Below are 27,708 nucleotides of genomic sequence, written 5' to 3'. Positions count from 1 at the left end.
TCTTTGTAAATTGCGTCTTAATAGAGCATATTTTGAAGATAATAGTTAGGAATTCCATTTGTCAGGTATTATCAGTATAACACATGTTTTTCCACTAATTACCCATCTGAGGCAATTATCCTTTTTTATCCAATGATACTGACGTTTTAATGTTTTTATCTCTTGTTTCCTGTTTCCAAGAAGCATGCCTTTAATGGAAAAACAATAACGTTAAAAGTTTTCCAGCCTTTTTGAATCTTCCGTGTGTTTTTCATAGGAAGAATACGTTGCTAATGGAAGAAGTGGATTAAGTTCCACGACGCCATTTATGAGCGCAAAATCACAGCACCGAGATTCAAGAACGGATTTTCTTTTGATGAAGTGGTTCAGGTTTTACAATGCAATGAATTTGAGAAACCTGTCTCAAAAAGTCAAGGATCGAAGGTGCTCTGAAAGGAGTCATGCCTTAAAAAAATGTGTTCTGGGTAGACAGCCGGTGGGGTGAGTCTTGCGAGAGATGGAGAGTAGGAAAAAAAGTGAATGTGGCATTTAAGCCTTTAAAAGGCAGAGACGCCTTACGGGGGTTGATATAAGAATGGGGAGACGCAGTAAGACGACGACCCCAAAATTTGAATTCATTTCCGTTGGGGGATGTCTTGGAGAAGGAATTAATTCATGTTTTTAATGGAGAGAATTTTATTTTGCTGGTCCATTTAGTAGCTGTAATTTGTTAGGGTGTTCTCAAGTTTTCCCATCCCCGCGAGAAGAAGTTTAGAATGCTGTTCCCCTTATTAAAATTTCTGGATGCTGCTTCTCTCTGCCATCTCGAAGCTGCGAGTCTAAAAATATTTACGCTAAAAGTTAAACTTTGACAGTCGAATTACTGCCCGTTAAGGTTAAATCCCATTGAGTGTAAAATATTTTAAATATGTCTACAAAAAATATATCTCCCATATTCCATTTTCATTCATGATTTTACGCTTTTCGAGCGAACAACACAGTTGGAATTTCCATCGGCTCACCATCGGGTGAGGCATTTAAGGTGACATGAATTAAGGTTCTGACTAAAAATTAAGGTTAGTGAGTAAGAATTAAATAATATAACGTTCCGACTCGACTCCGATTCTCAAGGCTTCTTTTGAGAATCGGTGAGGAGTCGGAACACTATCGCCAGATCTTAGAGCCCGAGAAAATTGCATTAATATTCTATCGCCTGCTATGTATTTAAACAGAGTCATGTTATAATTCTACAAATTTTGAGTCACTGATTCAGTGATTCATTCCGAAATTTGGTTTGGGTCGGTGAAGGTCGACCTCACCCAAGACTAAGCCAAGGGGTATAAATAGCATATTCAGGTAGAGGGACGTATTTACTTTCTGTAGGTGTTCTGAGCCTATTACATTTCAGCACTGTTCTCGTTTGATGACTACTTTCCCTGTCAATCCCGAGATTTCAACCCTGCATAATTAGGCTAACGAAACCACGCTTTCCCTAATTCTAAATGCTTTTCGGTATCTGAGTACCGAACTCGACAATTTACCCTAGCTGTTCATAAAATTATCGTTTCAGTCGCGTCTGGGCGCATATGTAATGAATTTATGCACTCGGAATGAGGAGGTCTAATGATCAGTTGTGTTGGGCTTGGAAAGCGCTATTTACATTCATATCAATATATTGACAGTGCCCAAGTCAAGGAATTTTCGTTTATCTATTTCCCTCTCATTTCAACTGAGAATTTTCCCCCATGAGCGTCCATTATTCAGTAAATATTGAATATCCACATGGATTTTTCTTTAAATAATGAACAATTACCGTTGAAACCAAATGACTATACAGGTTATGTAACATGATATGCATTAAACAGAAACCAATTTGTATTTATTTGAGAATTGCACTTGACTTTTTACATCTCTGAATAATGCATGTACTATTGGCGTGGAAATTATCATGTAGAAATCGAGAACATAGTTTTTGCTATGCGTTACAAAATTAAACATGAACTTGAGTGAATGATTCAACATTTTTGATACTTTACGTAATCATTTGCGTTTTTTACTTTTGTATTACAATGAAAATCACTAAATTTATTTTGTGAAAGTGAAAAATGGCCATTTTGAGTGCCGAATGTTGGATAGTGGCCATGAGGCCAAGCTGTAGAATGTAACTTTGAAATTAGCATCGCATTTAGTTCTTATCACAATATTCTTAAGTTTGCCTACTTTAACAGGCAGCAAGGCTACAAAAAAAATGGCAGGTATGGGATTCATTCTATCCGGAAGTAGTCTTACGTCATACGTTTGAAGAGCCTCAATAAAATCGGTCACTTTAAAGCGATCTCTCACATGTCTTGCCTTTTATTTGTGGCCTCTTGTGTGTTTTCGTGAGAGTTACGAATGGATTAGAAGGCGATGGAGCCTAATGACTGCTTTCCGCTGCCGAAGACGAAAATAGCAAATACGTACGCCTTGTGTACAGGAGTGAGAGCATATGGCTCTATAATCCCTATAGCTCATGGAAACTTACATTAATGCCTGAACTGAGGTTTACTGTGCGTGGATTTCATGTACAGGGCTATGCTCTGCATTTTATCCCGGTAGATGATGCTAAACCCTTCGAAAGCCGTAATTTGACGCTAATTTCTAGGTCCTGCTCCCACGCCCTTCACCGCACGCCTTGATATAAAAAGGGTATTTTTCATTGCACGGAATTATTATTGGGGGATGCTTAGGTCCTGTTAAATATTTCTCATCTGTGGGAGATAAGGCGTTTTTCTGGGATATTCAAGCTCATCTAGAGAGCTTAGTCTAGGGAGAGAATATAATTTGCTTGAAATAATCTGATGAGGGCTAATGAATTGGAATAAATGCGTCACTGGGGATTATATTTTCTCTGTTTTAGTTTTTTTTGGCAGGGATTTCAAGGCTTTAAATAGTTACGTATAATGCTGTTATTGCCACCCTTAGGCGAATGACAATTTTGTAGACAAGTCTCGCAGCTTTGCAATTCTGTTCTTCAGAAAATAACTTATCTAAGAAAACTTTACCTTTGGATTGAATGTGAGGGTATCGGGAGGGCTGACTGTTGGCACGTGGAGGCACCGAAGAGCTGGCTGGCCTCTCGCGAATGACTTCGCGTATGATGGTAGTTGGCTGCGTTGCTGACGGCGGCAGCCTGAGGAGCTCGTTTGGGGCGAGCAGTCTGGCAGCCGTATCCCAACCATGGGTGGCCGCAATGGTGAGGATGCGGGCCCTGTTGTACAAAAGACCCCGGGATGTCGGTGGGAGAGCGTCCCAGTCAGCGGCAATGCCCAAGATTAAGGCCAGTTCGTGGCCATCCCTCTTTGTCAGTTTGGTAGACGATGCATTGTTCCGGAGAAGGTATAGGAGTTCGAGGCACTCCTGGTCCGCCGGGAGCTCGATTGTGTTTGGCGGCCGTTCTGGCCGCAAGTCTCGGAAACGGCGGTCTTCCGGAATAACCTGGGATGCCGGAGTATCTGGACGGGGCTGCGTCGGCGGGAAGGAGATCACCGGCTGTGGGTCAGTGAAGCCCAGTTGCGTCAGAGGGACTCCCCGGCTGGTGCTCGGGCCTGGGTCCAGAGGAGTCTGAGAGGTAGAAGATGAAGGCATGATAGCCTTTAGAAGAATGGGCAGCCAAGACGGTGGTTCATCCGCCGAGAAGGGCGGCTGGGATCCTGCAGAGAGTGCCGATATGGTGGGTGATGTGTTTGGAATCACCGTAGGTGAAGGCGAGCGTTGTCGCGGCGAGCGGGAGCGAGAGCGAGATCGCTGCCGGGCGCGGCCCCCTGGCGATGCAGGGGGGTTCGCGGCTTTAGTGGTTTTCTTTGGCATCCCAGCCTTCGGCATCCTGGCCGAACCAGAAGAGATAGAAGACGGAAGGCGCAGAGACGGAGAGAGAGAAGGTGCGAGCTGCGAGCGTACTACCCGCTAGTGGTAGAGACGCGAGCGAGAGAGACTGGGCGCCTGTTCCGTCCGAAACCAAACTTTAATCACGACCGTCAGATACAGTATTCCCCGGCTATATATACCCTAGACTGACCAAGATGGCCGGCCTAGGCTAGTAAGCTGCAGGGAGTACTGTCCTTGAAGGACGGTCGGCCAGGTTGGCTTCAGTCGGAACAAACCTCCAGGACGCGGCCCGCGTCGCATTCTTTATTAATTGAATCATAATGGTACAAAAGTCATCGTTGTCAAATAACAAGCCAGTTCCTTTGCGAACTGCGTACAAAACAGCTTGATTATCAATATATAAAACAACATCGGAAAACTCCGGTACATTCTTAAACATGTATAACATTCCCTTAAGGGCTGCAACTCCCTCCGCGTAGTAGATTGGCAATTGATGGGGAAACATTTCAATATGCTCGAGAGAAAGCTGCGGAGACACCACTGCCCACTGAAACGGGGTCGCATCGGCGTAGCCGATGTAAGACACTCTAAATGAAGACACACGCCTGACTTGGGCGAACACTCCTTCGTCGTAACACTGTTGGAGCCACTTAATTCTTCTTTTATACACATCAGAAATCAGAAAGTAAGGCAAGTGCATAATGTAACATATCCAAGCGACATAACCCGCAAGTTTCGGGATGTCTAAGGCACGGAGACGAGGGATAATATTTATGGCGAGGTGGAGTCGTGAAAGCGCCCCCGGCGTGAGACGCACAGTGGAAGACACAGTATCGATTTTAACACCAAGGTAATTGATACACTGAACCGGAGACAAAACACATTTAGGTCTGTTAAGACTTATTCCTAGGTCATCTTCTAAAAATTTAACGATTTGAAACACTAACACACGAGCCGTGGGTTTATCACACGTAAAAACAAGCAACCAGTCGTCAAGATATGGAATTAACACAGTTTGGAATCTGGAATAGACCTCCCTGGCTACCGCGCGGGCCCAGCGCTGCATAATAGCCGGGGCTAAACAGTGCCCCATGGGGAGACGTGAAAAACAATAATAATTATTACCACAACAGATGCCATAAAACCGCGAATGATCAGCACGAACAGGTAATTGATAAAATGCATCTTTTAAATCCAATTTGCATAGATAAGATGAAGGGGGGATCATTGAGACTGCTTGCGCAGCATCCTTAAGCCTAAACTTGGGCTTATTATAAAACTCAGTCCATGGGGACAGATCATGTATTAACCGGTAACCACCGGAGGATTTTGGGATTAAAAACACTTTAAATGCACACTTCGGCTTTTGCCGCACCAGAATACGCCTGGATACCATGGAATCAAGAACTGAAATGATATCCTCGGAAGGAGGAGTGCGGAGAAACACGTATGGCGCGTTTGTTGGCTTCGGGACGTTGGCCCCGGAGAGCACTAGATCCAACACAGATTCATCGTCATATGGATAGACTTTAACACGAGGTAGAATTTCAAACTCTGGACTTACTGCGGTAGGAACGTCCGGGGGACGGAGAAGAAGGTCTTCCAGGGGTCTCATCTCCGCATCATCCGCGATGTGGATGTGCCCGAAGCCTGGGCCAGCCGAGGGCTCGTCCTCCGGAGGTTCCGGCGAAGGAGCTGGGGAGATGTCCTGATGCTGCGAGGCGATGGAGGCGGTGTCCGCGTCGTCGTCCGAACTGCTGTCCTCTGGGCCTGATGACGAGTCCTCATGGAGCGAGAGGTCGAGGGCGACCGCATCATCGGGCTCCCCGGAGTCGTGCCATCGTAGCAATTCCCCGATGATGGGGTCGTCCTCAGCCTCCCGGTCCATGTATTCCGGTGCGCCCGCAGCCGGAGAGCCAGGCAGGTGTAACACGGGCGGTGTTGCGGAGGGCGCAGGAGATACCGCCGGTGTTTCAGCGGCGTCGAGAAGAGGCGAGGCTGGGACCGCCGCGACGTCGGCCTCGGTATCGGGAGGGCTGACTGTTGGCACGTGGAGGCACCGAAGAGCTGGCTGGCCTCTCGCGAATGACTTCGCGTATGATGGTAGTTGGCTGCGTTGCTGACGGCGGCAGCCTGAGGAGCTCGTTTGGGGCGAGCAGTCTGGCAGCCGTATCCCAACCATGGGTGGCCGCAATGGTGAGGATGCGGGCCCTGTTGTACAAAAGACCCCGGGATGTCGGTGGGAGAGCGTCCCAGTCAGCGGCAATGCCCAAGATTAAGGCCAGTTCGTGGCCATCCCTCTTTGTCAGTTTGGTAGACGATGCATTGTTCCGGAGAAGGTATAGGAGTTCGAGGCACTCCTGGTCCGCCGGGAGCTCGATTGTGTTTGGCGGCCGTTCTGGCCGCAAGTCTCGGAAACGGCGGTCTTCCGGAATAACCTGGGATGCCGGAGTATCTGGACGGGGCTGCGTCGGCGGGAAGGAGATCACCGGCTGTGGGTCAGTGAAGCCCAGTTGCGTCAGAGGGACTCCCCGGCTGGTGCTCGGGCCTGGGTCCAGAGGAGTCTGAGAGGTAGAAGATGAAGGCATGATAGCCTTTAGAAGAATGGGCAGCCAAGACGGTGGTTCATCCGCCGAGAAGGGCGGCTGGGATCCTGCAGAGAGTGCCGATATGGTGGGTGATGTGTTTGGAATCACCGTAGGTGAAGGCGAGCGTTGTCGCGGCGAGCGGGAGCGAGAGCGAGATCGCTGCCGGGCGCGGCCCCCTGGCGATGCAGGGGGGTTCGCGGCTTTAGTGGTTTTCTTTGGCATCCCAGCCTTCGGCATCCTGGCCGAACCAGAAGAGATAGAAGACGGAAGGCGCAGAGACGGAGAGAGAGAAGGTGCGAGCTGCGAGCGTACTACCCGCTAGTGGTAGAGACGCGAGCGAGAGAGACTGGGCGCCTGTTCCGTCCGAAACCAAACTTTAATCACGACCGTCAGATACAGTATTCCCCGGCTATATATACCCTAGACTGACCAAGATGGCCGGCCTAGGCTAGTAAGCTGCAGGGAGTACTGTCCTTGAAGGACGGTCGGCCAGGTTGGCTTCAGTCGGAACAAACCTCCAGGACGCGGCCCGCGTCGCATTCTTTATTAATTGAATCATAATGGTACAAAAGTCATCGTTGTCAAATAACAAGCCAGTTCCTTTGCGAACTGCGTACAAAACAGCTTGATTATCAATATATAAAACAACATCGGAAAACTCCGGTACATTCTTAAACATGTATAACATTCCCTTAAGGGCTGCAACTCCCTCCGCGTAGTAGATTGGCAATTGATGGGGAAACATTTCAATATGCTCGAGAGAAAGCTGCGGAGACACCACTGCCCACTGAAACGGGGTCGCATCGGCGTAGCCGATGTAAGACACTCTAAATGAAGACACACGCCTGACTTGGGCGAACACTCCTTCGTCGTAACACTGTTGGAGCCACTTAATTCTTCTTTTATACACATCAGAAATCAGAAAGTAAGGCAAGTGCATAATGTAACATATCCAAGCGACATAACCCGCAAGTTTCGGGATGTCTAAGGCACGGAGACGAGGGATAATATTTATGGCGAGGTGGAGTCGTGAAAGCGCCCCCGGCGTGAGACGCACAGTGGAAGACACAGTATCGATTTTAACACCAAGGTAATTGATACACTGAACCGGAGACAAAACACATTTAGGTCTGTTAAGACTTATTCCTAGGTCATCTTCTAAAAATTTAACGATTTGAAACACTAACACACGAGCCGTGGGTTTATCACACGTAAAAACAAGCAACCAGTCGTCAAGATATGGAATTAACACAGTTTGGAATCTGGAATAGACCTCCCTGGCTACCGCGCGGGCCCAGCGCTGCATAATAGCCGGGGCTAAACAGTGCCCCATGGGGAGACGTGAAAAACAATAATAATTATTACCACAACAGATGCCATAAAACCGCGAATGATCAGCACGAACAGGTAATTGATAAAATGCATCTTTTAAATCCAATTTGCATAGATAAGATGAAGGGGGGATCATTGAGACTGCTTGCGCAGCATCCTTAAGCCTAAACTTGGGCTTATTATAAAACTCAGTCCATGGGGACAGATCATGTATTAACCGGTAACCACCGGAGGATTTTGGGATTAAAAACACTTTAAATGCACACTTCGGCTTTTGCCGCACCAGAATACGCCTGGATACCATGGAATCAAGAACTGAAATGATATCCTCGGAAGGAGGAGTGCGGAGAAACACGTATGGCGCGTTTGTTGGCTTCGGGACGTTGGCCCCGGAGAGCACTAGATCCAACACAGATTCATCGTCATATGGATAGACTTTAACACGAGGTAGAATTTCAAACTCTGGACTTACTGCGGTAGGAACGTCCGGGGGACGGAGAAGAAGGTCTTCCAGGGGTCTCATCTCCGCATCATCCGCGATGTGGATGTGCCCGAAGCCTGGGCCAGCCGAGGGCTCGTCCTCCGGAGGTTCCGGCGAAGGAGCTGGGGAGATGTCCTGATGCTGCGAGGCGATGGAGGCGGTGTCCGCGTCGTCGTCCGAACTGCTGTCCTCTGGGCCTGATGACGAGTCCTCATGGAGCGAGAGGTCGAGGGCGACCGCATCATCGGGCTCCCCGGAGTCGTGCCATCGTAGCAATTCCCCGATGATGGGGTCGTCCTCAGCCTCCCGGTCCATGTATTCCGGTGCGCCCGCAGCCGGAGAGCCAGGCAGGTGTAACACGGGCGGTGTTGCGGAGGGCGCAGGAGATACCGCCGGTGTTTCAGCGGCGTCGAGAAGAGGCGAGGCTGGGACCGCCGCGACGTCGGCCTCGGTATCGGGAGGGCTGACTGTTGGCACGTGGAGGCACCGAAGAGCTGGCTGGCCTCTCGCGAATGACTTCGCGTATGATGGTAGTTGGCTGCGTTGCTGACGGCGGCAGCCTGAGGAGCTCGTTTGGGGCGAGCAGTCTGGCAGCCGTATCCCAACCATGGGTGGCCGCAATGGTGAGGATGCGGGCCCTGTTGTACAAAAGACCCCGGGATGTCGGTGGGAGAGCGTCCCAGTCAGCGGCAATGCCCAAGATTAAGGCCAGTTCGTGGCCATCCCTCTTTGTCAGTTTGGTAGACGATGCATTGTTCCGGAGAAGGTATAGGAGTTCGAGGCACTCCTGGTCCGCCGGGAGCTCGATTGTGTTTGGCGGCCGTTCTGGCCGCAAGTCTCGGAAACGGCGGTCTTCCGGAATAACCTGGGATGCCGGAGTATCTGGACGGGGCTGCGTCGGCGGGAAGGAGATCACCGGCTGTGGGTCAGTGAAGCCCAGTTGCGTCAGAGGGACTCCCCGGCTGGTGCTCGGGCCTGGGTCCAGAGGAGTCTGAGAGGTAGAAGATGAAGGCATGATAGCCTTTAGAAGAATGGGCAGCCAAGACGGTGGTTCATCCGCCGAGAAGGGCGGCTGGGATCCTGCAGAGAGTGCCGATATGGTGGGTGATGTGTTTGGAATCACCGTAGGTGAAGGCGAGCGTTGTCGCGGCGAGCGGGAGCGAGAGCGAGATCGCTGCCGGGCGCGGCCCCCTGGCGATGCAGGGGGGTTCGCGGCTTTAGTGGTTTTCTTTGGCATCCCAGCCTTCGGCATCCTGGCCGAACCAGAAGAGATAGAAGACGGAAGGCGCAGAGACGGAGAGAGAGAAGGTGCGAGCTGCGAGCGTACTACCCGCTAGTGGTAGAGACGCGAGCGAGAGAGACTGGGCGCCTGTTCCGTCCGAAACCAAACTTTAATCACGACCGTCAGATACAGTATTCCCCGGCTATATATACCCTAGACTGACCAAGATGGCCGGCCTAGGCAAATCTTCTCTTTGGGAACATTAATTTAAAAACTTTTTACATACACATAAATCTCAAAATTATGATGCTGGAATTGCATTTGCACAAAACATTTTAGGCCTGTGATAAAATTGGATGAAACATTGTAAATGAATGGATGAATAATGATTCTAATGCTATTAATTTTTTTTATAAATATTTAATATCATCTAAAACATTGCTATCATCAGCAGTTAACATGCTGCAGGAATTTATGTTTTTCAAATGAACGGAAAACTTAAAATAATTGTAATATCAACCCGTTTTAGCCATTATTTAAAATGTAAGTTATTTTGTTTCCAACATATCATGTTGATATTATTGGTTTTAATTTTGGATGGCAATGAGGATGGCATAAAAATTAATTGCCTCGTTGATCCAAAAGATATTGACAATTTGAAATAAATAAATATTTGCGAAACTGATGGCTTTGGCGGAAACCCCGTGGCCCGTGAAATTGCTTGTAACGTTTCTCGATTCGATTTTTGCGGAAAGTGTCGTCTTCGCTCTGATGTCATGGCTCCGATAATTTTTCCCCTTTCCCCGTCGATTGATTTTCGACAAGTGAGTTTCGCACAATGGCCCACCGAACAAAATCCCGGAGTGGATCTCGTCCTTGCGGGTCATCGCCGAAGATTGAGTGCAGTGAGCGAAGAGAGAGGTATATATATGGTTGGCGGGCCACCGGATGTTGGCTCAGTGACCGGGCGTGGTGACCTCGTAACGCAGTTGAGAAGACCATCACTCGTTCCCGTTGGGATATCGTCGTCAAGGGTAGGCTTTTACACCGACGATATAGTTTCTCGCTTTGCCGGTCTCCGAGGAGCGGTGCTAGTGGGAAATAAAGCTTCCATGTACCGAGAAGGCACATTATCTGAAAATGTTTGCATTACCATCGTCAATTTTCCTCCACATCTGTCCGTAATTTTTTCTTCATTTCAAAAGACTGAAGGATCTCACTTAAAGAGAGACTAATAATTGCTTGAACTCTGGAAGTTTTAATTTTTTTAATGCGTACATTGGAAATAAATCACGTAGCCACAATATGAATTGGAGCTAGATATGACGCACGCTCCTTCGATGCCTGGAGTTTAAAAAAAAAAAAAAAAAAAAAAAAAAAATGGCTATTAAAAATTTTTATTGTGAATTTTAGTTAATATGAACCAAAGGAAGAAAATGAAATCTCACCCCTTTCAGGGATTTTGAGCGAAAAACATTGATAAATTTCTGTTGGTGCTCCAATAATTTCTCTTCTTATTTATTATAATAATAATAAAGTCAATAATTATTGATCAAGTATTCCCCGATTTTGGAAAGGTTTGATTAGACTTAATTTAACTTTAAATAGTTATGATTTTGTATTTGACGGCTACTTATAAACGTTAAATGTCATAAAAAGTTGATGATTCATGCACACGGATCCATAATTGCTCCGATGTTTGAAGACGTTTTTTGAAATTAGAATCATATAATGTTTTCCATTAAAATTAAGTTAAAATACGTATGTTGCGTTTAAAGAAGTCTTCATATTTGAGCTTATGACTGATAAAAATTGAAAATTTTAAATAGGTTAGCTTCGTTTGTCAGTAGTATAAGAATAAATTTGGGAACTTGAGTTGCATCCACCTACTATGTGTAGGCCATAATTCAGCTTTCAGAGGCAATGAAATGAGTGTTACCTGCGACAGATGGACATAGTCAAACATTTTACCTTTTTTTCGTTTTCTGGGAATTCTATTAAATCACTGTGATTGTCAATTGCTCAATTTTCGTGAGATAAACGCGAGAAAATATTTTTTTCTCCATATTGACCTAATCATTCCCTAATTCAAATGCTTTAAAATTTTATGATTAATATTTGAAGAATTACAGCAGCTTTTCCAGGTATTTGTTCAGATAAATTTTGTCTTCAATTTAAGAACATTCATGATAGCTCGCAATCTAGCTAAACTGAGGAGGGATATTACATTTGATTTCCTGGGATGTGCTATAATTACTATATATCATTCGATAAGAGCATGATTTCAGGGAAGCATTCTCTTTACTTTAGGAACTTTTGATTTTAGATTAGATTTTGGAAAGATATTTATTGTAATATGACTCTTGTCCTCTAAGAAAAAATATAATTTTCTTATACAAATTCATAGAGTAGATTTAAACATAGAATTATTTAAACATAAAATCATGAAAATAACTCAACTTACTCATTAATTTCCGGTGGAAACTTGAGTTAAAGACAGGTGGATTACACGTGGAAATGTCAAATTTTCTTTTAATTGTCCTTACTTAAATATTTGGTAAGATCAGTACAAGTTAATGGAGCATGAGGGTTATATAGGACGTTTCAATGCGTTCGTATCAACCTGGGAGGAATATACATTAGCATTCAGTCATCCACCTGAAATCCCTCAGCTTGGCACATGAAGCTTGTGGCCTACATGCGATCCTTTAAACCCGGAGAAGAGCGGTTTTTTTTCCCGAGGAAAGTTTTCGACGTTTAGGCATATTGCTTTGGGCGTAAAATGAAGAAACTTTTTTGAACATTTGGGTTTACTCATATTTCTGCATACTTTGGTCCAAGTTAGCGAAATACTCCAATGCTATATTAAGTCAAGCTCCTTGTTTGACATGCTACCCTGCAGGCAGTGTTTTATGTGGGAGGAGGGGAAAAAGCTTCTGAGAGATGATGGAAAAATAACTGAGCATTTGCAACGTGGCCACTCCTCTGGAACACTTGGAATATCATTATGTCTGGAAAACATGGAAAATTCTATTTGCTGAAAAAGTCAATTGTGATTTTTCCTCATCATCTTATTCATAACAGATTAATTTATATATTTTACTGGCTATCATCACTTGAGTCTGAATAAGTAATGGAATTTCAGTATGATACATAAAAGGCCACCTTGATTGGACATTCTAATGGAATTTCTAATGTAGGTAATATGATCTGATTTGAATTCCGATTGTAAATGAACTTGATCGGGCTGGATATCGTTTGTTTGAATTTGTACGAAGCATACAGATTTTATGTCCTTGTATTTATATATTTACTGACATATGCAGACTTATGTACTTAACTTAAGTGGGTAGAATAAGTTAATAATACGTTGATTTCCATCTTTCGACAAATTTTTATTGTAACTTATTATTTTTCACTGTTTACTATTGAGTGGAATAACGTTCTACTATCTCATTGTCACTTATGCACTGGAGTCGACTATATGAGAAGGAACGTGATCCTAATTAGGGTCGATAAGCTCATTTCATGCTTGTTTTTGGGAATGATATGGGTCAATATAGACTTAATGTCAATGCAGACTTAATTTAAATTGATCGGAATTTACCATAAGGGCAGAGGAAAAAAGCAGGGATTTTAGCAATGGTTTCGGACTCTATAACTTCTCCTTAGTACATAATACGGTGATACTAAATTAATTGGAGACATACTCATTACTTTTTCCATCATTCAATTATTTAGACTTAAAGAAACTTAGAAATAAAGACTTAAACTCAATGTTACATTTTACAGAAAGTATTTTTATATTATAAATTGCTGCTCTATTCGTTATATGTGTCGGATTTAATATTGGACAAATAAGGAGTTCAAAATAATTATCTATTTATGCTGTGCGTAGTACGTCGGCTAACAAAGATCTGCTTAATTGATGAAAAAAGTCAAGCCATATAATGAAGTGATGCACATGTTATGGAGAAGCCACAAAATATTTGATTGCCTGAGGCGGTGAAAAAATTATTCAGAAATTCAGAGAGGATGGGACGAATTTTTGGAATTTTATGCTCGTATCCTGAGCAAGAATAACGATTTTATTTGCTTAATTATGTGGTGTGCGGTTATTGGTGGCTCCATAAAATTTTTATGCGTGATAATCAGATGTAAGCCTGCGTAAATCTTTCCATTTATATAAATTTTTATTGAATTTTTATTTACAATTATTTCGTATTTTTGGGACATTTTCATAGATAATAATCGGTCTGAGAGGGAAATCACCTCGGTAGCTACGTACCTTAGACCAAATTTTAGTGGTGATTAATTCCCATGGAAATTATAATTCACTCTTCTTTTACTCTGTGTATATATTGCGTTTAACTTATATTGGCTTGAGATTTTAACGTAGCAATTTGACTAGCGACAACATTAATGCAGAGGAGTAAATAAATATTATTTTCGAAAAACTAATATTTCCCTAATTTTTTAAACTCACTTCGTACCCGCAAAGTGCTTTCTTTACCTATACCCACCGTAGATATATGGTTACATGATACCATTCTGATTGTATGAGGATCTTGAAGAAAAACCATACTCCATTTTGCTATCGAATCGCCACAAGTATGTTTTTTAAGCTTGTATTAACCACATCCAATTGATAGTTTATTTTTTAAGCCGCTCGAAATAAAGCTACTGATGGAAGGGGACAGGTGCGATACGGAAATTCAATAGGGACCCCTACTGTCCGCAAAGTATCAGAAAAGTAAACAGGAAGTGGCATTGTGCAGATTTTTTTGACTTTCTTTCATCCAAAAATATTCATTCTCTGAGGATTCACCCTTTTACCAACGCCGCTCATCGAAATTGAATAGTATATGATTATGACCTCGCTACACCGAGTGTAGCTATGAGGCTACGGGTCATTCAGAAGAAAAAGTTGAATTATCTCCAAAAAATTTCAATGGATTACTAAAGACGACCATAGGTGCATTGTGCCTAAATATCTTCACAATCGCAAGCAGAAAGTTTTTTGGGTGAAAAAGGGGTTAAGTGAATTCTTCTAGTGATCATGGTCCAAAGTATCCTTCTGTTGCATGAGCCACCTCAATAGCATTTTTTTTTCCTGCGGGTGTGAGACTTTTACGCAAATTCCATAAACTTTCAACGTTCTTGTCCCATGTCTTGTCTCTCTCTCTCTTCCAACTCGGTGGGGGAGAACTGGCAGTTTGATAGAGAGAAGCAAGGATTGACGGAGTACGCCTTACCCTCAGGCAGTTTAAGGTCGGTGGTTGTGAACAGGGTGTATCTGGAGTACGTTTAATGCAGGGTTTGTCGGTGCGTCGCTTCAGTCGCGTGAGTGGCCGCCGTAGGAGATAACGCTATCACACGAGGCTAAAAGGGTCACTTTCCGAGTCTCCTGAAGTTTGCTTAGAAAGGCACACATTTGACAATTGCCGCTCGCTTTGCCGGGTTGCGCCCGGGAATAAAGCTCGTTTGCGGGAATTCCTGTTTCATCGAATACCTCGTTAATAAGCTTCTTGCATCGATGAAGTTTCACTGGTATTTCTTAAAAAATAGATCAAATTCAAAATACCACTACTTCACTTTAAATAGTTCATTTTCCAAGGTTATTTATGACTCATTTGTTACATCGATTTATATTTGGCGAGTTCTAACAGTTTGTTTTAAAATCGATTTCATTTAAACCGATAATAGGTGCAATAAAAATGTAGGAAATGGAACATTTAGCATAATTTTCTCGTTTTATTTAAAATTTGTGGTGTGTGACCGCGTTAAGCTAATTACACCAGTTTCAAACAGATTGAATCGTTTTACTGAAAGTATTTATCTGTAAGAAATAATGTACGCTACGAAGTTTTGATTCTGTAGACTGCTTTCACTCGTGGATATCGATCAAAGTATTGGTTTTGTATCATTCGAAAGTCTGGTCGTGTATAGCGGAAATGTCTAAAGTGTGGCCATTAATTAAGGAAATCATCATGAAATTAAGCACCATCCATGAAATTGGGATTGACATATGTCGCAAAGTTTTGGAGAATTACATTATGGTCCTAAATTCTATATATGGTAGTGTTTTGGTCTCAGAAGTAATATTTCTGTGGCTGAGAAAGAGTTTTGGGAATAAATGTTTCGATGGAGATTTCTATTCCATCGTCAAACTAATGAGGCTTTCCAGAATAATTGTCTACGAAGAATGTTGAGATATGCAACGTATTCTTTATTTTGGAGATTAGTAAATAATTTTATCGTCTCATTCAAATAAAATTGTCAGATTTAAATTTTATAAGCATATTTAAATAAAATTGAAAATGAATGTAAACATATGGGCTTTTGTTACCTCTTCTTTTGCGTTACATTGTGCATTCGGACGATGCGATCATACATGAAATGGAATAATATTCTATGCTGTTTGGTGAAAACACTAACCAATATCAGAAAAGTGTATCCTCTGCCCCCTCGGGTATATCCCTTCCGTGTTATTTATTTCGTTGCGTAGCAATCATTAAAAATGTATCAAATTCATGCCCAAAAATATATAAATACCTTTTGATAGAATCTTTGACTTATCTGCGACCTAATACGCCAGCATTTGTGCTACAGCTAATTTCTCTTCATATTGCGCCGGTGTACTATGACTGGTATGCATAGCGCCCCTAATCTCGTTTGTAATGTGGATTCGGGGAACTACGTTATTCAATAGAAGATCAAACTACGATCTCTTCATACCGTCTCGGCTGACTGCCAGGATATTGGTTAGCTCTTCCAAATACCCCCTGTCATTTGGCCAACTATCATGCTACAGAATGATATAGACTCCCACGAGAGTATCAGAGCCGATGTGCTGTTGATAAACACAATGAAGTTAATATATCCGTTGAACTAGTTTTCGATACCTGGGCAAATTGGCCATTGAATGACCATGTATTTTATTTGAAGTGACGAATATACATACCGATCATTTTTCACTGTGGAAACGTAAATGGCGAACGTAAGTCGAGGAATTCCTAGAATTTCATGTATTTGCCATCCCCTCAATGCATCATGTTTACGAATTGCGGTGAGCGTTTGCAAAGGTAGCTTTTGAACACAGCTTCACTGCATTAACCAGAGCCTCCGCGGACATAGCTGGACCATTTATATCAAATGAACTAAATTAGGTCGTGTAAATTTTAAATGGCAACGTTGCACTATCCACTCGCCTGCGACATGTAGGGTGAGAGATTTTCGTCAAAGGCCGTTCTATCATCCATGCCCCTGATGATTGGGTCAGCTCCCTCCCTCTCCAAGGCCAGCACTGTGCCTGTCATTGTTTTTTTGCATGGCAGATTAACCTGGGATTAGGGCTGTTTCCATGCCTAACCGAGTTCAATCTGTTATCACTATTAAACTCTCTCTCTGTGAAGCTGTTTTTCCTCCAGTCCAAGACAGCGTTATGCGTTGCCACATTGCCGTCTGTCTTCATTTAACACAGTGTCGCCTGAGGAATTGAATGTTTTTTTCTAAACTATTCGTTTATAGCCGGCTTTATTGAGTTTGAAGGAATATTGTTTATTGTAATTTACATTGGTAATGCAGTTATAGGAACAGAAGACTGCCACACATGGAGTGGCTTGATTAAGCATGTACTTATTGATCATGTAAGCTCAACAATGCAGCCAAAAAAAGTAATCCGCATCTCTCCGCTCTTTACACTGTGTCAGGTAGTCTTTTCACGTAAGCGTTCGTGAATTCTCTCTTCAACATCAAAATTCTCTCTATAAAAATAGCGATCTCTTTTCAGTATTTTCAGTAATATCGGCAATTTAATTTTGTTTATTTTATCAAGTGCCCTATATTTTCCGGAAGAAACTATTGAATTTCAAATCGTACCTCAAATACTTGCATTCCTCAACGGTAACTCATTAGCTATGTAGATTTCATCTCTGGCTAATAGTAGATGCTCATTGGAAATGGGAATTAAATTATTTGAAATAGACTCATGATTGGGTATTAGATTATCTACTTAAACATTACTGTTGCGCGGAAGGTTTGTAGGGCTTTCATTACTGTACTAAGCTAGTTCATAACTATAATATCATCCCATATTATGTATCGCCATTCGCGGCCTCTGCGTATTTTGGGTGAATCCTTTCGAAACAGTCTATCGTGACTATGGCGTCATTTCCGGAATTTAAAAACGTTCAAGTTTATATATCCGTATCTGCCTATCATTTGATGAAAACCCTTTTAATCAGCTATTGTTTTAAATTCCGGAATTTATTTTAATCAGTAATATTTCATTAAGATAATTATTGATACTCTTTTTTGAGACTCCGAAACCCATATTGAAACTGCTTGCCTTTGAAAGCTCGAGAGAAAAAACAATTCATTTACTAGATATGCGCCCATTACTTTAAAATGAAATATTTTAAAATGCATTAAAATTATCACAAATAATTAATCTTACCTTATTTTCTCAACTTTCGACAAGAGAGCTCATTCCAGGGCTAAATTGTGTGACATTTCTCAGTTCATTGGAGCCAATGAATATTCAGAAATTTGGAATTGATTGAATGACGCATTTGACGTTTTCATGTTATGTTTTTAATGCATTAATTAAGTTATGTCATCATCAGCCATGCCTTTCGTCCCACCTTTTGTTCCGATAATCGCATAGTTATAATCGTGATGTAATTTCACAGAGAAGACTGCTTGGCTCTGAGAGCATTGAAAACATGTATGGAGGAAATAGTCTTTTATTTCATATTATCACTCAAAATGATTTTTTATGGCATGATAATTAGGTAGCAACCGACTAATTCACCATTATTAAAAATAGCACTCATAGGCGAGGCATGCAGTTGCTTGGAATCGGGTGTTTTTGAAGCTTTCTGCAGTTCAGGGACAAAACAGCGTTAAAATAAACGGTTGATTTTTTAAAGTATGTTTTATGGGTAGCTGTTTTCCTAGTGTTTACTTTTGACTTAAAAGATACCGTTGCTTAGTTCTGCATCATTGAGTATACCTAATCAAAGTTCTATTAATTAAAAATTATTTAAAATTAAATGAACTCAATTCAGCGTTGAATTGTGGAGGCACTGGTGACAATGAATTTTAGATTTTATTAGCAATCATATACCCGGAAGAAAGCGTCACTATTGTTTTATAAATGGTCTGAAATTTTCGTATTTAACAGCAGAAATTTATATTTGAAAATCATAGTCTCGCAAGTTACCGTTCGTGGACAATGTTATCGGACGCAGGCTATTTAAACTAATAGGTACGACGAGAATAGACTACTTTGAGACTAAGAGACTAGTTTCGCGTGTTCTAGCTCTCGAGAGTTCTAGATTAGTGTCACAAGCAAAATGTTCGTGAGGAAACCTTACCGAGCGAGGTTAATCGTCCTACTTCGAGGGTGGAGTCTCTGGTCATTCCTCATGTATCCCTGTCGTATACTACCACTCAACGCGTTAGAGCAGTCAGTCGTGCGCCATTACTTCCCTAACTTGTTGCTCAGCACGGTGACCGCATTTCTTCCTTTAAACCCACGTGGTGATCCTTTTTATGTGTTGAGTTAGCAGCTAGTCGGCGGCTTTAGTCTACAAAAGTGATCGTTCCTGGAACTCGACAAAAGTTGGGTCTTTTCGGATTGGACACTCGCCAGATTAATTTTTTTTTGCCTCTTGGAGTAGTCTATTGCCCTGAAATTTCCGACGAAATCCGTCTGACCTCTTTTCCGTGGTATCGTGCATTTAATTTTGCTTCAGCATCCCCGTACTTTTGGGATTTTAAAGGATGAAATCCCAAGTTTTAGTGCACCATGCAACTTTTTGGCCGGTGAGTTTAGCTCATGACCTCGTTTTGATATGCTACTACTCCTCGTTGGTTTAATTTGAATTCTCTGGAGAATACAATGTTGCTTCATATAATCGATTCTCGTCTCTATGATCCTGCATGAGTTGTGCCCTCATTGTAAGTAACGTTATCGCGTCATCTAAGAATTTATATTCTCAACGTAATACATTATAATTTCGAAAATGTTTTAATGCGCATTAATCCATTTCACCTGTTGTCTTATTATCATTTTTTTATTTAGTAAATTTCCCTCCTAAAGCCCACTTGCCAATTTACAGTGGTACAGTATAAAATGCATTCAAACATAATAAGAAACATAATCAAAGATACACGAATGTTGTATGTCCCACACAGTTTTATTAGTCTGGCCCACGTTTTGACACTGTACACATTCTCAAAGGTTATTTTTCATGTTACAGAGCTCCACCAAATATCGCCATTCACCCTTAAGTTGGCCAAACATAATAAATTTGAATAAATTAAAATATTTTTAAGGTTTATATTGCTTGAACAATTGAGAATAGATATCTTTAACAGCGACACGGAGAGCATCTTCCTTGAGCCCCACTATATTTCCAGGTCCGACAGATGCGATAAATTAAGAGAGATATTTTGCCGAACAGATAGATATGGGAATTTGTTTTCCCCTCTAATATATAGGACTATAATATATACTAGTCGTAATTTTTCTTGAGAATTTGCTTTTTACATCTAAACCGCTGGATTCCTAACAACCCCTACTACACGCTTTTGTAGGCGGCTTGCGGGGTCGTATGTAGATGTGAATGAAAGGTAATTTTACTGGAATTTATTAGGTTGGTATAACTGGTATTTATTAGGTTGTTTATCAGTCCCGAGCACAAAAATAAACCACTTGTGCTCGGATTGAGGGCATCAAACTCGAAAGTTCTGTCAGCGGCAGCGATTTTATTCCGCCGCAACCCAACACCGTGTTCTTGGGGTCCCATTCATGTCGGACCCTTTCCTAACTGGACATATTATACGCATTGAGTGATTTCACTAGGTCCTCAACCAGGTCTGCTAAGTCCTAATTTTTTTGTAAATTTATGTGTCCGCAATACATAGATGAGCGTTTTTTTTACAATCCCTAATTTCTTCCAATGTGCCTAAGTGAAGCCTCACATCGCTGGCAAATGGAGGAAACTAAGAAAACCTTTAAAATTTCTCTAATTTCCGATTTGCAATCGTTATGGAAGCATAACTCCTTGAACTTTTACATTAAAAGATACTGCTCCGTCGTTAATTTATATTTTCGCGTTGTTGAGTTTAATTAAAGATCTATTACTTAAAAATTAATTAAATTAAAAATACTCACAAAAAAATCAGGCTTGCCAGTTCAACGTTGAATTGTGGAGACCATGAATAGCGACCATGAATTTAAGCCTTCATATGCAATATAATCTCCGAAAGATAGCATCGCACTTGTTACATAAATAATTTGCAAGTTTCGTAGGAAACAACAGAAATTTATTTAAGAAAACCTGACAATTCATTGCTCCATCTTTATTTTCATTTTTGTTCCTTAACCAATTAATAACTCAATATTATGTTTTTTTCCTCTTTCACGCTGCAGATATTTGTACCCGGATTATTCATAGGTTTTAAGTGATGTTTACGCAACCCTTAGTTGTCCGCTTGTTGCAAATTGGCTTTGGAGGATAGTTTATTTATGGAACGAGACTGTGTTGGTTTGAGGAGTTATCGGGAGTTCAATTGGGGCTCGGTGGCGGTGAAAAGGGATGACGTTACCCCAGCAAGATCTATCTACATCTTCTTGATCATGCCCCAAAAATGGTCCATTCGCGATTTATCCATGATTCATTCGCGGTCACATCTGTGGAGTAGAGAATTGGTGGGTAAGGTTGCAAAAGTGGCCCTCTGCCAAAGGGATGACTTAAAAGGGGCGTTCAGGGAATAACTCATTCTTTCATTGTTCTGGCTCGACTGATGTCCGGATTGTTACATGAGATAGGATATAAAAGCCCTAATTCCCAGAGTCGTAAATGCAAGGAGTGTGAAAAAAGAGCCAACGGCGCCAATGTTCGTGTATATCAGATTTATTTTAATGCCTTACAGAGGAGCTACTGTGCTCCGATTTGAAGATAAATTTGGATTACCAACGTCGAAGAAGAGCCGTTCAGATTCATCGTAGTCATGCGTTCTCTGCTCACATTATGCAACCCGATTCTCAGACAGTGCGATGAGAAAAAACTGTTGCATATGTACTGTTTCGTTCAGTTATAAAATATCCAATGAGTAGATTGAAACCTATCTTTAATTAGTTTCCTATCGAAGAGCCAATGTGACTGACCATCTTCTGCTTGCGTATAGAGAAGTTTTTAAGGAACAGTATGATTATGAAAGGAGGCCTAGTTAAGGATGTATCATTTGTTTACAGAAACGTTTCGTGAAATTTGATACGGGAAAAGAAAAGTTATACCTACCTTCTCGTGCCGCGGGTCTTTGAAATTAAATAAGTTCAATCCAATGAAATTAATTTAAAAATCTCAGCCTACTCGGCGAATAAGAAAATAGACCTTTTAGAAATGGTAAAGATGATTATTTTTGGCGTAATTTTAAGTTACCTTTACGCATTTGCATCGATGTATCCATGGTATATTTGTCGGTGAAGTTTTTGTTAGTCGTCCATCCTTGAAAATAAAGTCTTTCCTCCTCCATCTCTTTTGTCCCAGAAAGTTTTTAACCCGATTTTCGCCCGTTGGATGGATGCGTCGTAAGAAATTGTTGGGACTGTTTGCTCTCTCGCTCGGCCAGATGGCAGATGGGGAGCTCCGTGGGGAATTTCCTCGTGAGACATCAACCCTCCAATCGAATCATCATTGAGGACTGCCACCCCTCTCGGCAAGTTTCCAAGGAGGCCTAAAGGGGTCGGAAAACTTTCCCCAAACAAAGAAAATACAGGAATCATGTTTCTTTCGCTTTGAACTGAAGATTACACGGTTACTTATACTTATTTAATGAGGCTTCAAAGTAACACTTTTTCTCTATTGGAAAAGAGGCTATGTTTTCCTGTCTCTGCGGATGGAATTCTACCTGTGGTACATTTTAAGTTGCCTTGTCCTCTCAAGACAGCTTGACACTATAATTGTTACCTCTCCTCACTCTAGAGGGCGTTTTCAATCATTGGACGTCACGCCATTCAGGAAATGCAATTTCCCTCTTAATTGTGATTTGATTCTTAGGCTGTCATACCTACCCGTAGCTATTGGAATACAATTACTGGTATTAAAAATAATGTATCTTTATTTTTTGACTAATGCAAGCTACGCCCTGTTCACTAGAGACTAGGCTAAGGCGTAATTTTCGAGTAAATTAACTTTGATGATTTATATGACATTCTAGCAGAATACAGGAAATTAATTTGAAGTATATTCCGTTGTCAGCATTAGAACCTTACCGCATACAACTTACCTACTAGGATTACATCTATTCTGTGAGAATTAGTGTTAGCAATTGTGAGAAAGGAAATCATAGGCTGCAATATCGCCATAAACTATCGACACAGATTGCTGAGCCTCAGGCTGGTATGAATAAAGTATTTGAATTGATATTCCTAAATCAAGTATTAATTGATATTTTTTTATTGTTGCTAGGGATTACTTTAGCGTCACTATCCTTATTCAGTGCAGTTAAAGTTTAAGGAATGCAGAGAATACTGACGTGGAGCTATTTTACTCGTTGAATAGAAGGGATTACCCTACCAAATGTTGTTTGATTTATAATGCAATGGGTGTAATGAAGGCTTTCACCAAATTTTACCAAAATTAGTTTGCATAAAGAGTGCACTGTCGTACACGTTATTTCGAGTATAAATAAATAGTAGATGAAACGAGGAATTTTAAATTAGTGGGAGGAAACCTTACGTATACTGTTGTGTGCCGAGATGTGAATCTACCTCTCGTTAAACATCAGAAAAGTATTTTTTTGTGCCAAACGATCCAGACCGAAGAAGGTGGTGGTACGACGCTGCATCGAGACACGATATGCCTTCAGAAATAGGCTGTTATAAAATTTGTGAGGGACATTTTAATGTAAGTAACTTCTGCTTCTCAATGGGATTTAGTTTCCATTTCCTCTTTTGTTGTGTTTGGCCACACATCGCAAAAATTTCATACGTGCTTAAATATATTCGCACTCAACGGGAAATTTTACTTTTTAATAGCAAATACATCATTCTGCTTCAATTTATACTTATGATTAAATAATTATTTCGTGTGCATTTACTGAACATTAGCCCCTGATTTCACTCTTTGTTTCTATCTTGCCCATTTAAAGCAAGCCACTGCAACGGAAAGGTTCTTCGACGCTAACCTAATGAAATGTCAAATAGTACAAAGTTACGCATGATAATCTCAAATTTGTACGTCAGGAAATACTACCATAACGTATTACATAAAGCAGATATAAGCCCAATTGACTCCGGGAGGTGTCGCCGGGTTGATAAATAGAAGGACAAATAGTGTAAAGTAAACACGGATAACTTTTCAAGCCTTGCAACAAAACCCGAGGCAAGTGTGTACTAAACGAATACTAGAAAATTGTTTGAGCTATCATTAATCGAAACAGAATACGTGTCAAACAATGCAATGTAACGTGTGTCTCTTTTCTCCAGACTTCTAACTGTACATTAACGCCAAAGCAAGGATTTTATCCACCGTTTTTTTCCTAATTTTAAGAAGCCGCATTACCAAAAAGAAAAGCATAATAGCTATGACAGCGAAATTACGATTATAAAAAACCTGTACACAAGTAAGTAAACGAGGAAAAAAGCTGAACAAAATTTTTGAGAGACAGTCCCGATCCCTCAACCTTCACTACGCCAGATCATAGCGCTGGCCAATACGCCATTGCGGTCGACTGATATTGTATAAATAATAAGTATTATAAAAATTAAGGGGGAAAACCGGTGCAAGTATGCAGTAAATGCACACGAAATAATAATTATATCCTACAAAAATAGAGGCGGAATGATAAATTTGCATTTATAAAATAATATATCCCTTTGAGTGCATACATAGGTATTCACTCAGAAGCGGAATGTTTGCGGAGCATAGAAAACACTAGAGTAAAGGATACTAAATTTCCTTTAGAAGCAGAATTATTGCAACAAATTTTGTCCTAAAACTTTTGAAAGTGACTGAACGTGTAACTCTGAAGTAAATATAAGTGAAATTACGGATATTCTCATGTAAATATCCACCCGTATGGGTTACTCTTTCATTTTGATGACACTTGTTTATCATTTTTTTATAGTACGTGACTGACTTGAAGAATTACCAGGAACATAGGTTGACCAAAGCAAGACTTCTGCTTAAAAAATACGATGCCAACGAAATTATGACGCCAATCTTGAAAGAAACGGAGGGAACCCCGAATTTCCTCCTTTCAGAGGGCAAGAAAACAGCTAGTAGAGGAAAGATATTGAATGTGATGATAATTGTTCTTTTATTTTATAATTTACATCCGGAAACTAAAAGGCAGTGAAAAGTAAAGGATTTTAGTAAAGTATGTCCACAAATGAAAACATCCACGATAAATGACGCGATTAATGTATCACTCAATACTGTAAACATTTCATGTTAAAAAGTTTCATTTCAAGGAAATGATTCCTTTTGAGACAATAAAAAGTTGAATCTCCGTTCATAATGTCGCTACATTTCGGGAATTAGCCAGAACAAAATAAACGTTTTCTTTCGCCATGTTGATAAACTTTTGGCCACTATTTACACGAATCAAATGTGTTTATGGGTTCTTCAAGCATTTCTCATGCGACATTTATGAGGTTCACGAGTCACACGGCGTCAACCAATAGAAATACTTTTCGCGTCGTGGGCGTGGCCGAAGCTGTTAGTGGACTTTTAAAGCTACGGATCTCGGTTAAAAATTGAATTTGAGCCCTGAAAATTGGCCTGTGTGTTTTTCATTCATATCTTTTAGCGAATACCAATTTTTAATTTTGAGTGTTCCCTCCTACTATTAGCCTTATTTCCTGTATATTAGTTTAACCCCAGAGCTGAAAAACGGCTGCAAAACACTTAAAACTTTGAGGACCTTGGAACATCAGCCGCCTTTTCCCAGGATTTGTATCATCATTCTATTCCAGAGTGCTTTATGGATGTTTTCCATTTAACATCATTGTTTCCAATTTGTTTAAGAGGTCTGCTTTATTTTATAAGTGGTAAGAAAGTTTTTATTGTAGGCCAATCAAAAACCATGTCCGATAAAGCATATCTTGAATTTGAATTCGATCTTAAACCTATTTCACGAAGAGCATTGTCAGCTATAAGCAAACTATTCACATTTGATGACTTTTCTATATCGGAAGAAACGTACTGCTTTCAATTTGTCCTTATGGAATAAATGACCCATATTCCTAAATGGAGAGTTAAAAATACGATGTTTGCGTTTACGAAGTAATGATTGCTTTACGTAAACGAGAAATAAAAATAAATTCATCGCTTTCAATATTGAAATGCACGATAATATTTGGCGATATTTCTTTCACGTTCGTTTCATATATCGTTGGAAAAGTTTTGAGCATATTTTTAAACTCTTTCCGATGGCCATTTTGAGAGCTTTCCTGTGTTTTTTCTGTGAGTAAATACCTTTTTCTTTTCTTATATTCTCATAGAGTTCCCATTAGGCGCTTTCTTTTCTGCATAATTGCCTCCCTCTGTATTGGGGTAAACAAAGAATTTTTTCGGTTTGAAAGCCATTACCGACCGGGTCTGGATAAAAGAAAATAAACGATCCAGCTTATGTGCACTCATTTCTCCATAACGGTTAAAGAATCGAGCTTCCTCATATTATTTCTCTACTTTTTTTTAAGCCCTTTTTTCTGTTCTTTCATAAATTCAACCTTTGTTATGCACCATAATTTTCTCGATTATCTCAGGTTCCTTTAGATATTGCAAACTCAAACCAAACCATAACCTCGCTCCCCGGTTTTAATATTTTCAGTGAATGATTGTACTTCACAGAAGAAGTTTAAAATTCTAAACTCTCTAATGCTGAAGAATTTTATCGCTAGTCACCTTTTTTTAGCACTGTAATTGGTAAATTCGAGAATATGGAAGGATTCTCATTGATGTAGTAGAAGGGATCCATAATGAAAAAAACTGTGGGTGGGGGGGGGAAACAAAGATGGAGAATGTAATTTAAAGTTTTATTCCATCATTGTAATAAGTAAAACATAGAATAATAGCTTATATTAAAATGAAAATAATACCAACCCCCATTCTTAGCTGTTATAAAAGTGAGCTAACATAAAAACTAAAATTAAATAGAATACTTTTCTAGTGACGATTGAATGTTTTATCACAGAATTAAAATATGAAAATCCATAAGAACAGAGAAACTGACGACACGACGCGACGGATGAAGGTCGTTTGGATTATTGAGGTGTTCCGACTATCGTGTGTTCGGACTATCGAGGTTCGCCTGTACTTGGGAGGATTGGCAACTCACACATTCAAAGGTCCTTCATGTAAGCATTTATATGTTCAAGCTGCTCAGAAAAGTTATAATACTATATGCGGCATTATCGTTGAACACGATGCAATACCGTATACCTTGCGCCTTTTACGGTATTGCCCCATTCAAGGTGTACGGAATTGCCCCAAAACCATATGACGTAGCATCTTCAACCCTAATCTAAAATAAAAACAATATAAGACTTGGTTTTGGTGTTAAAAATAGCCCATGATATTGGCTATTAAAAACCGCTAGTTTGAATATAGTCACAAAAACGCGTTTCACTTACCTCAGTTCGAGTTCGTCTTTATAATTATAAGAAAAGTTGACAAAACAGAGAAAAAATTGTCACATGCACGTGCGTAAAGGCTGAAGCTACCAGACTGTCTTTGTCGGTTTCGCTTTCCTTCCACTATGCAGCAGTACTTCCCAGCGCTCACTACATACTCCAGCGGATCTAAAATTATGGTGAACGGTATTGCCCCACATTACGGTATTACTACGCTCTCCCCTATAACTGAGACTTTATTGTTATTGATCGGTATTGAGTAGTGGGTTTATTTTTTAATATAGCATTTTCGATAAATGAATTATCTTAAAAATGTGATCCACTCCGTATAAAATTTTCTGGTATTTACTTTATCGCTCAATTTTGCTGATAAAAGGTTTCTCAATATGAAAGCCATGAAACGAATATTTAGGTAAACTCCGATTTACACGTAAATAAATATCTGAGCGAGATCTCAATAACTATACCTGAATTTTAATTTGGATTCTTACTAAAAGCAATTTTAAAGTAGCATATTGTGCTCTACCAGAAAAACATTCTTGTGAGAAATGTAAAAATGTACTTATGAATGAAAATCCGCTACGTT

The 27,708-nt window shown here is 40.8% G+C and overlaps 1 protein-coding gene across 1 annotated transcript in view; it reads left to right on the top strand.

Annotated features, from left to right (window-relative positions):
* LOC124157836 (non-symbiotic hemoglobin 1-like) overlaps positions 1–27,708 on the top strand; it is a 484,660-nt gene that overhangs the window by 157,509 nt on the left and 299,443 nt on the right. The gene's annotated exons all lie outside the window — the stretch shown is intronic.

This window comes from Ischnura elegans, chromosome 4 (genome assembly GCF_921293095.1).
Source record: "Ischnura elegans chromosome 4, ioIscEleg1.1, whole genome shotgun sequence".
In the NCBI taxonomy this organism is placed as follows: Eukaryota; Metazoa; Arthropoda; class Insecta; order Odonata; family Coenagrionidae; genus Ischnura; species Ischnura elegans.
This window is presented reverse-complemented; position numbering and strand designations above follow the sequence as displayed.